General features: G+C 41.0%; 1 long non-coding RNA gene across 1 annotated transcript; it reads left to right on the forward strand.

Moving 5' to 3' along the window:
- Positions 1–270: 270 nt before the first annotated feature.
- Positions 271–6449, forward strand: LOC134404123 (uncharacterized). Its single transcript, XR_010025849.1, has 2 exons — positions 271–929; positions 5136–6449. It is a non-coding gene; the product is annotated as an uncharacterized LOC134404123 (long non-coding RNA).
- Positions 6450–8538: the final 2089 nt, after the last annotated feature.

Here is an 8538-nt window from a genome sequence, read left to right on the forward strand (position 1 = left end):
CTTTTAATTGTACTGAATTTTATTCTTTTATTATGCATGATCTGTTTGTGATTATATGTAGTATTTTTATATTGTTGTTTCTCCAAAGTGTATCTATTCTGTATGCGAATGGCCTATGGCCTAAGCATTAATAAATTATTACTACATTAACATGTAATATAAAAGTTAGAAGAGGGATGATAGAAATGAATGATTTTGAGGGAATATGGAAACAGTTCCTAGAATTTGTATTATCAAAGGGGAGTGGGAAAGCACCTCCAGAAGTGTCGCGGAATTTTAGCTGGTTCTTTTGCTATGCCCATAGGTATGAGAAAATGGCCTATCATCCTTAGCTATAGTTCATAAAGTTCATGGCTTCCTGTTCCTTTAAACCTTGTTTTTAATGCTGCAATTGCTTTTGCTTTTAGAGTTAAGTTGATGCTGAAACTATGTGACAACATAGGCGTTGTCCACCCCGGCAGTCAGAGGGTGGAGGATGCCTGCAAGGAAAGATAACCAAGAAAATAACAGATAGAGATGTTTTTCTGTAACTGTGATATCTTCTAGTCAACGAAGCACTCATACTCTGTACATGCCTAAATGCTTAGCTTCTTATTGGTTGTTGCATTTTCAGAACTGTATTATGATTGGTGAGAAAGTTCTGCCATGGTATCTAAGGGGAACTGACTCTATAAATATGTTGACATTTCCTGAAATTATTGGGCAGTTTCCTCAGACTGCCACCTTGCAGCGCTGCTCGTAATAAACCTTCTAAGGAGAGAGAAATTGTGTCTTGAGAGTCTTTGACCACCACTCAGCGAACCACACAGGAACCCGTGGTTTCGGGTTCCACCACAATTTGGCGACGAGGATGGGATGAGTGGTACACTGGAGAGCCTCTGCTCATGGAGACCTGACACAGGAAATCCTCCAACGTGCGCACAGATCAGGTGAGTAGGAACCACATTAAAATCCTACAACAGGAGGGCTTTCCTTGGTCAACTCTCCCTGTGGCTGGTGTTTTCTAGCGGTAAGTGTCATGTAAAGTCAGTGACGCCTGTTTTAAGGCATTCTCTTTCATTAGAAGAAGGGGAAAAAAAAAAAGCAGGGAAAACTTGGGATCCAGAGATAGGTTGGGGAGTGAGACTTGCTTGAATGTGTCAATGGTGAATGGCACTGGGAAAACCCGTCACTCATAGTGCTAGCCCCACCGGGCCGTGACCGCTATGACGTTGTACGGCAGGTCCAGCTGCGGATGAATGATAAGCTGATAAGCAAGTCACATACTTTGGGAACGCGCGTTGATAAGACCTCCTGGAAGTGAGGCAGCTTAGAAAGATTTGTGGTCAGACCTAAAAATAAATTAAGAAGAAAAAAAAAAAAGAAGGAAAAAAATTGCTCTAAGACCTAGGCAAGCAGGAGTTCCTCTGATAAGGGTCCTAAAAAGCGCATTGACGCTAAACTGGCGGAGCATAGATTGCTCCTAAAAGTCATTGTGGTCCACAGTGGACCCGGTGTGGGTAAGCCCTCTAAGGAGGCACCAGGAAGGACCCGGTGTGGGTAAGCCCTCTAAGGAGGCACCAGGAAGGACCCGGTGTGGGTAAGCCCTCTAAGGAGGCACCAGGAAGGACCCGGTGTGGGTAAGCCCTCTAAGGAGGCACCAGGAAGGACCCGGTGTGGGTAAGCCCTCTAAGGAGGCACCAGGAAGGACCCGGTGTGGGTAAGCCCTCTAAGGAGGCACCAGGAAAGTCTGGGGTCGCGCCCCAGCCTGGGTAGAAGACCCAGTCCGGCCAAGAAAATAATAATAATAATAATAAAAAAAAATAGAAAAAGAGGAAACAGGAGGAGAAAGAGAAAAAGAAAAAAAGGGAACAAGAAATAATCAGCTGAAAGAGCTCAGATAAAGAAACCTTAACAGTAGAGACACACGTTCCAAACAGGAACATTTATGTCTGTTTGTTTGTCTTCTTTCCTACCCCAATTCCTATTATGAGCCTGAGAAATAACAGGACTCCTATATAAGCCATACCTGTGTTATGTGTAATGTGACATGTCTGAATGAGTTGCCCTGAATGAGTGGACCTCCTTTCCTACCACCCTCCACTTATGAGCTGTGCCAATCAAAACTCTATCTATCGTGCCTTCCCTTGCAAAGGGACAGTGCCGTTAGGGGGGGTGAGAAAAGCACAGACACCCTGTTATAAGCCCTGTTGTGAAAACCCCTGTTGTGCTTGTGCCCAAAAACCCAGAAGTTGCCACGTACGAAAGCTCTTCACGTGCTTGAGTGTGGTAACGAGAAACGGTGTGCATAGATAAGAACAGAAGAAATAGCTGCTGTGGTTTTTTTTGTAAGTAACCTCAGACTGTGGAGCAAAAGAGATAATGGGAAGCTCCGGGTCAAAAACAGGCAGCCCAGAATCAGAAAAAAACCCGTTAAAGAAAATGTGTAAGATCTACAAAGATCGTATGCCATCTAGGTTGAATTTAAAAAGATTAGTGACTCTGTGTCAAGACAAGTGGCCATGTTTTACTAAAGATTTACCCTCATTGCAGTGGCCTGTAGTAGGGACATTTGAACCCGAAAGACTCACGCACTTGAGGCATTATTTAGAAAGAAAACAACCCTCCCAGATGGATTACTGGTTTCTTTGGGATGATCAAAGATCAAGATTGCAAGTAGAGAGTGTAATAGCCAGTCAGAAAAATAGCTTGAATCTGCTTAAACAGAAGTTGAGACTGTCAGCCAGCCAGATAGCCTCAGCCCCTTTGCTGCAGCCCCAGAATGACCAAGCACTGTTTGCACATTTAGGACCTTTAGAAGACATTAGAAGCACTCCCAGTAAATTGCTCCCTGTGCGTACTTATCCAAATTTTGCTGATCCAAACCAAGCTCCAATTAGAGCTTACCAGCCCTGGAGTTCCTCTGATATTTGGAATTTCAAACAGAGGTTGCCAGCCCTTAGAGAAGACCCTGAGAGATTTATTGAAGAGCTTCAAAATTTGGCAACATTATATAACCCTACAGCGTTAGATCTTGAAGATCTGTTGAGAATGGTCATACCTAAACATGATTTTGATAGAATTTTAGTTGCGGCCAGAAACCCTAATAACCAAGCCCTTACAGCCTGGCCAGCAAATCCCCAAGCAGGAGAAATAGGTTTGACAGACGCAGACCTCCAGCGAATGACACAAGAAAGAGAAACATTGTGGCAAGCAATTCGACAAATTTGTGGCAAACGCATAAATATGACTGCCATTCGAGACACAAAACAACTTAAAGATGAAAGCCCCAGAGCTTATCAAGCACGTCTGGAGTGTGCTATTAGAAAGCATTCTAATCTAGACCCAAGCGATCCACAAAATGCCTGGCATATAACTGATTTGCTTCTAAATGGGCTTATCAGTGAAATTTCAGGTAAAATTAGGACTGCAGTCATCGGGTATCGGGAGGCCACGCCCGAGGAAATTCTACGGGCCGCCACCCAATACTGGGATGACATCCAAGAAAGAAAACTAGGAAAAGAAAAATTAGAAACCAAGTTGCTAACCTTGCAAATAGAACAGCTCCAGACTCAAATCCTACCTTAAGAAGTTTGGCTAAACAGTGCATAGACGCAGTATTGCAACTAAGAAGACCTAAAAATAAAAACAGCTATGATACCAAATTTCTCATTATTAGCAAGCTACATGATACAAATTGATACAAGCCACACGATTCAGTCCCTGAACCGCTAAAATGGTCAGAGGAAATAAAATGAATCAGAGATGAGAAGGCTTAATAACCTCATTAACCAAAATTCATGCACTGGGCTTGCGAATAGCATATTACTCTGCACAATTAGACGCAGCTGCACAAGGATTTCCACCTTGCTCCAAGCAGTGGCTGCTACCGCCTTGCTTGTAAAGAAAAAGCAGCTGATTTGAAATTAAGAAAAATTTGTGGGTTAGAGTTCCACCGTCGCAGCCCTGTTGATAACAAAATCTACACAATTTCTATCGAATCAGAGATTGACTCGATACGAGCAGATACTACCAGCAATTACCCTTAAACAGTGCACTACCTTAAATGATTGCGAAGTGGTAATTCAAGAATTTGACTGATGTTACATTGCCAGCTCCAGATATAGTTCTGTTTACTGATAGCTCTTGTAAAGGAAACAGCTGAAGAGGGCTAGTAGCCAGATATGCAGTAATTTCTCAAGTACTGATAAAATAAAAATAAAAAGGAAGTGTATACCACATTAGAAAGTTTCGCTCTGCCACGAAGTGCACAAGCTGCAGAATTAATTGCTTTAACCAGAACCTAGCAAAAAATTTGTCAATAAATATTCATACAATATTGTTTTGTAATCTGTCATGCAGTTGAGCAAATCTAAGAATATAGAGGCTTTATGACAGCCGCAGGAGGGCCTATAGCAAATAGCCCTTTAGCTGCAAAGTTGTTTGAAACAATCTTGCAAATCCAACACTAAAGAGAACACTCTTTTCCCAGGATACTATTCCAACTTGGGAAAAAGAATCTTGCAACTTAAAGAAAAGAATCTTAAGAAGAAAATAATACTAATAAAAAATTGAGAAAAATAATGTATGGGTATTTTATAATGACAAACTAATTGCATCTTGAGATTTAGTTAAGACACTAACATACTTAAACAATGGTGTGCCCCAAGAATACACCTAGAAGCTAAATGAGTGTGCCAAAAATGTGTAACTTGCCTGAAGTTTTTATAGTCCTAAACTATCTGCACACACCCGTGAGTTTATAGTCCATTTCAATATTGCAGATTGACTTGATTGAATTTACTAACGCAATAAGATTTAAATACTGTTTGACTGTTGTGTGCATTTTCAGTAGATGGGTAGAAAGTTTCCCTGTATAATATGCAACAGAAAAATCCACAATTAAATGCTTACTAAGAGAAGTGGTGCCCAGGTTTAGCGTACCTTTAAGGGTAGATTCAGACTATACTATGAATTAAGTGAAATTCCTTTGGTGTTAATGAACTTGAGAAACAGCCCCAACAGAAAACATAGACTCACACAACATGAAATTGTATTTGGGAAACTTATGGCTGTTGGACTGTCTCTGCCAAAACCATTTTTCCCCTCACTGAGAGCAGTGAGGAAATAATCTGTTATGTTCTACACTTACACAGACTATTAGTTCAACTCCAAAGAAAAATGAGAAACAAGCAACTGCTTCCAGCTGATGTTCCATGTCATCATTTCCAACCAAGAGATGCAGTGTTCATAAAAGTCCATAAAAAGCCCAATTCGTTGGCTCCTACTTAGGACGGGCCTTGTATTGTGTTGCTGAACACACACACCTGGATACATGCAGCCGCCCATGTGAAAAAGCTAAATCCAGGATGCCAGACAGATGATCCAGATGATCCAGTTGCACTAGAAAGTTACTCAGACCTGATTGAGATGTTAAAGGATGAAAGAAGCTGCCAGGAGGAAGCCAAGAGAGCCCCCTGCACATGCTAAGCGACCAAGTGTCCAGTGGAGAGAGCGAGTTGAGGCTGAAGAGCAGGAACTCCCCTCCACGGAACGACATCTGGTCAGTCAACAAGATCAGCTGTCCTTTTAACCTCAAGTCAAGAGTTTCTGAGTTAACGAGGCATAATAACCCTCCAACGAAATCTGGATGCTCTAAGAGACATTCAGTGAAGAGAAGATATTAAGACAACGCCGTTACAACTACTTTGTGTGTTTTTAATCTCTATAGTTCTCTGAATTGTAAAAATGAAATTTGAGTGTGTGTTATTTCTTATTATACAAGCCCTGCCTTGCATTGCAATCCAAAAAAGAGTCTCAAAAGCATCCCATGACTTGAGCAGGTAAAAAAAAAAAAAAAAAAGTGTTTAGTTGCATTATTAAGCAAAGAACAAAAGAGTGAAGATTAGAGCTTTAATAGAGAATGGTTTTATGGCTATGGGCAAAGCAACGACCATCAGGAGGGAATCTGTCGCGGAATTTTAGCTGGTTCTTTTGCTATGCCCATAGGTATGAGAAAATGGCCTATCATCCTTAGCTATAGTTCATAAAGTTCATGGCTTCCTGTTCCTTTAAACCTTGTTTTTAATGCTGCAATTGCTTTTGCTTTTAGAGTTAAGTTGATGCTGAAACTATGTGACAACATAGGCGTTGTCCACCCCGGCAGTCAGAGGGTGGAGGATGCCTGCAAGGAAAGATAACCAAGAAAATAACAGATAGAGATGTTTTTCTGTAACTGTGATATCTTCTAGTCAACGAAGCACTCATACTCTGTACATGCCTAAATGCTTAGCTTCTTATTGGTTGTTGCATTTTCAGAACTGTATTATGATTGGTGAGAAAGTTCTGCCATGGTATCTAAGGGGAACTGACTCTATAAATATGTTGACATTTCCTGAAATTATTGGGCAGTTTCCTCAGACTGCCACCTTGCAGCGCTGCTCGTAATAAACCTTCTAAGGAGAGAGAAATTGTGTCTTGAGAGTCTTTGACCACCACTCAGCGAACCACACAGGAACCCGTGGTTTCGGGTTCCACCACAAGAAGAAACAATGAGATTCTGGAAACATGAATAAGATCCCGTGGGTGGGGGGAGCACTTTTATGTTAAGTATGATTATGTTAATAGAATTAAGCTAGAATATATCTTATCAAATGTTTATTTTATATTATTGTGTATTATGTAGTATTGTGTTATTGTATTGATTTGTATTGATTTATATTGATGTTTAATAAAAAGTTTAAAAAACAACAACAACTAGGTAGGCCAGGTTTGGCCCATAGGGCTGATGTTCAACACCCCCGGGGTTTGAATGTGGCATCAACCTTGCAATAAGACATAACATAGAGCCCTGCTAGATCAGGCCCAAAAACTATCTAGTCTATGGATGAGTGAACAAGCAGGGCTCAAGATCACTGCAACTCCCTAAACGTCGTCTTTCTGCTTGTCTCACACCCAATACCTGTTCCTGTTTGCAATTGCTGCACGCTCTGGGCAAATGGAGAAATTCTGCAAATCAAGCAGTGATCGAACAAGAAATTTTCTCCAACCTCCCCAACTTTGCACAAATTTCCTCCCTAGGCTAAACTGGGTCTGATTCAGTCTACAGGGAAATTTGTGCAAATTAGGAAATTTGCACAAAATCGAACTGGAAACATTGCACAAATCGAATGTGAGCACGTGTCCAGCAATTTGTGAACATTTTCAGCGGGCACATGCTTACGCTCCCATGCAGGACTTCAAACCGGGCATGCTTGCATATTTTGGGAGCAGAAATGAAATTCTCATACATTCCTAAAGTAGTCTAGTATCCTGTTTTCCATAGAGGCCAGCCACATGCCTCTGGGAATCCCATAAACAGGACTTGAAGGCAATGCCCCTGACCTGCTGTTGCAATCTGGCATCTGCCATTCAGCGGCATACTCCCTGAAAATTTCATTCTATGGCAAATCTCACTTGGTAGACACCTCCTCCATGTTCCTACCAACAGACGTAATTCTCAGGACAGTTGTGCTAGTCAACCAACCAACTCATTGTCTAGACAAGCCCTTTGTAAGAAGGGTTCATTCCGCCCTGCACCCCACTTTTACTTTCGTCCTGCCAATCCTAACTTCTCCCCTGATCGCAAATATTCATTCCAATGCCTTTAATACAGGTACAATCAAAGCGATCTAAATGTCTCTTTCTTTCAACACACACTCAGACAGGATGCTTTTTCCTTAATAACACCCAATATAGTAAGTTTACAATACCCTAATATAAGAAATACAAAATCGATCCTGTTTATAGGAATCCAAAAGCACAAACTAGAGGGACAAATTATCTTCAAGTACTTCATGTGTTATCTTTTCTTGAGGGAGGGGGGGGACAAGACTGCTTAAAAATATCCAGGTATAGAGCTGGACAATACAATGAAAGTATTGTGGTGAATGGATTTTATTTACGGTCACAAGATCAGCAAAACAACACAACAATATGAGCACTTATAATATTCTCAAACCGACAGAATAAAATGGGACTATGAATAAAACAATATATGGTAACAATTAATTAGTACATGTCCCACATATTTTAAGAGATTCAAACATTATCACCATCAGATGATATCATCCCACGCCGACAAGCAATTGCCACAGCACAAAATTTAGCCACCTTGGAGGTTATCTGAGAGTTCTGATCAGCCAAAAGATAGTCTGTATAGAACACATCAGATCTCCCAGGTATTCCTTGTAAAATAAGAATGATGAAAGTATGCCGAAAATCACAATAAAAGGAGCAGTACAGCAATACATGATCCACAGTTTATATCATGTCAGCTTTACAGGGGCATAGGCGCTTAGAATATGGAATATTATTATATTTACCCTCCAAAAATGTGGAGGGAAGCACATTAAATTTAGCCTGCGTGAACGCTTTCCTGTATTTTGGAATAGTTAAAGAAGTTAAATATGTTGCAGGAAGGAGAGCCTGCCTCCTATCTCTAAATTCAGGATATGGGGGTTGCTGCTCTTATATGATCTTGTAACTCAATGTCACTAATACGCTGGTATATATCCTCCT

The sequence above is a fragment of the Elgaria multicarinata genome, chromosome 9 (assembly GCF_023053635.1).
Source record: "Elgaria multicarinata webbii isolate HBS135686 ecotype San Diego chromosome 9, rElgMul1.1.pri, whole genome shotgun sequence".
Classification (NCBI taxonomy): Eukaryota; Metazoa; Chordata; class Lepidosauria; order Squamata; family Anguidae; genus Elgaria; species Elgaria multicarinata.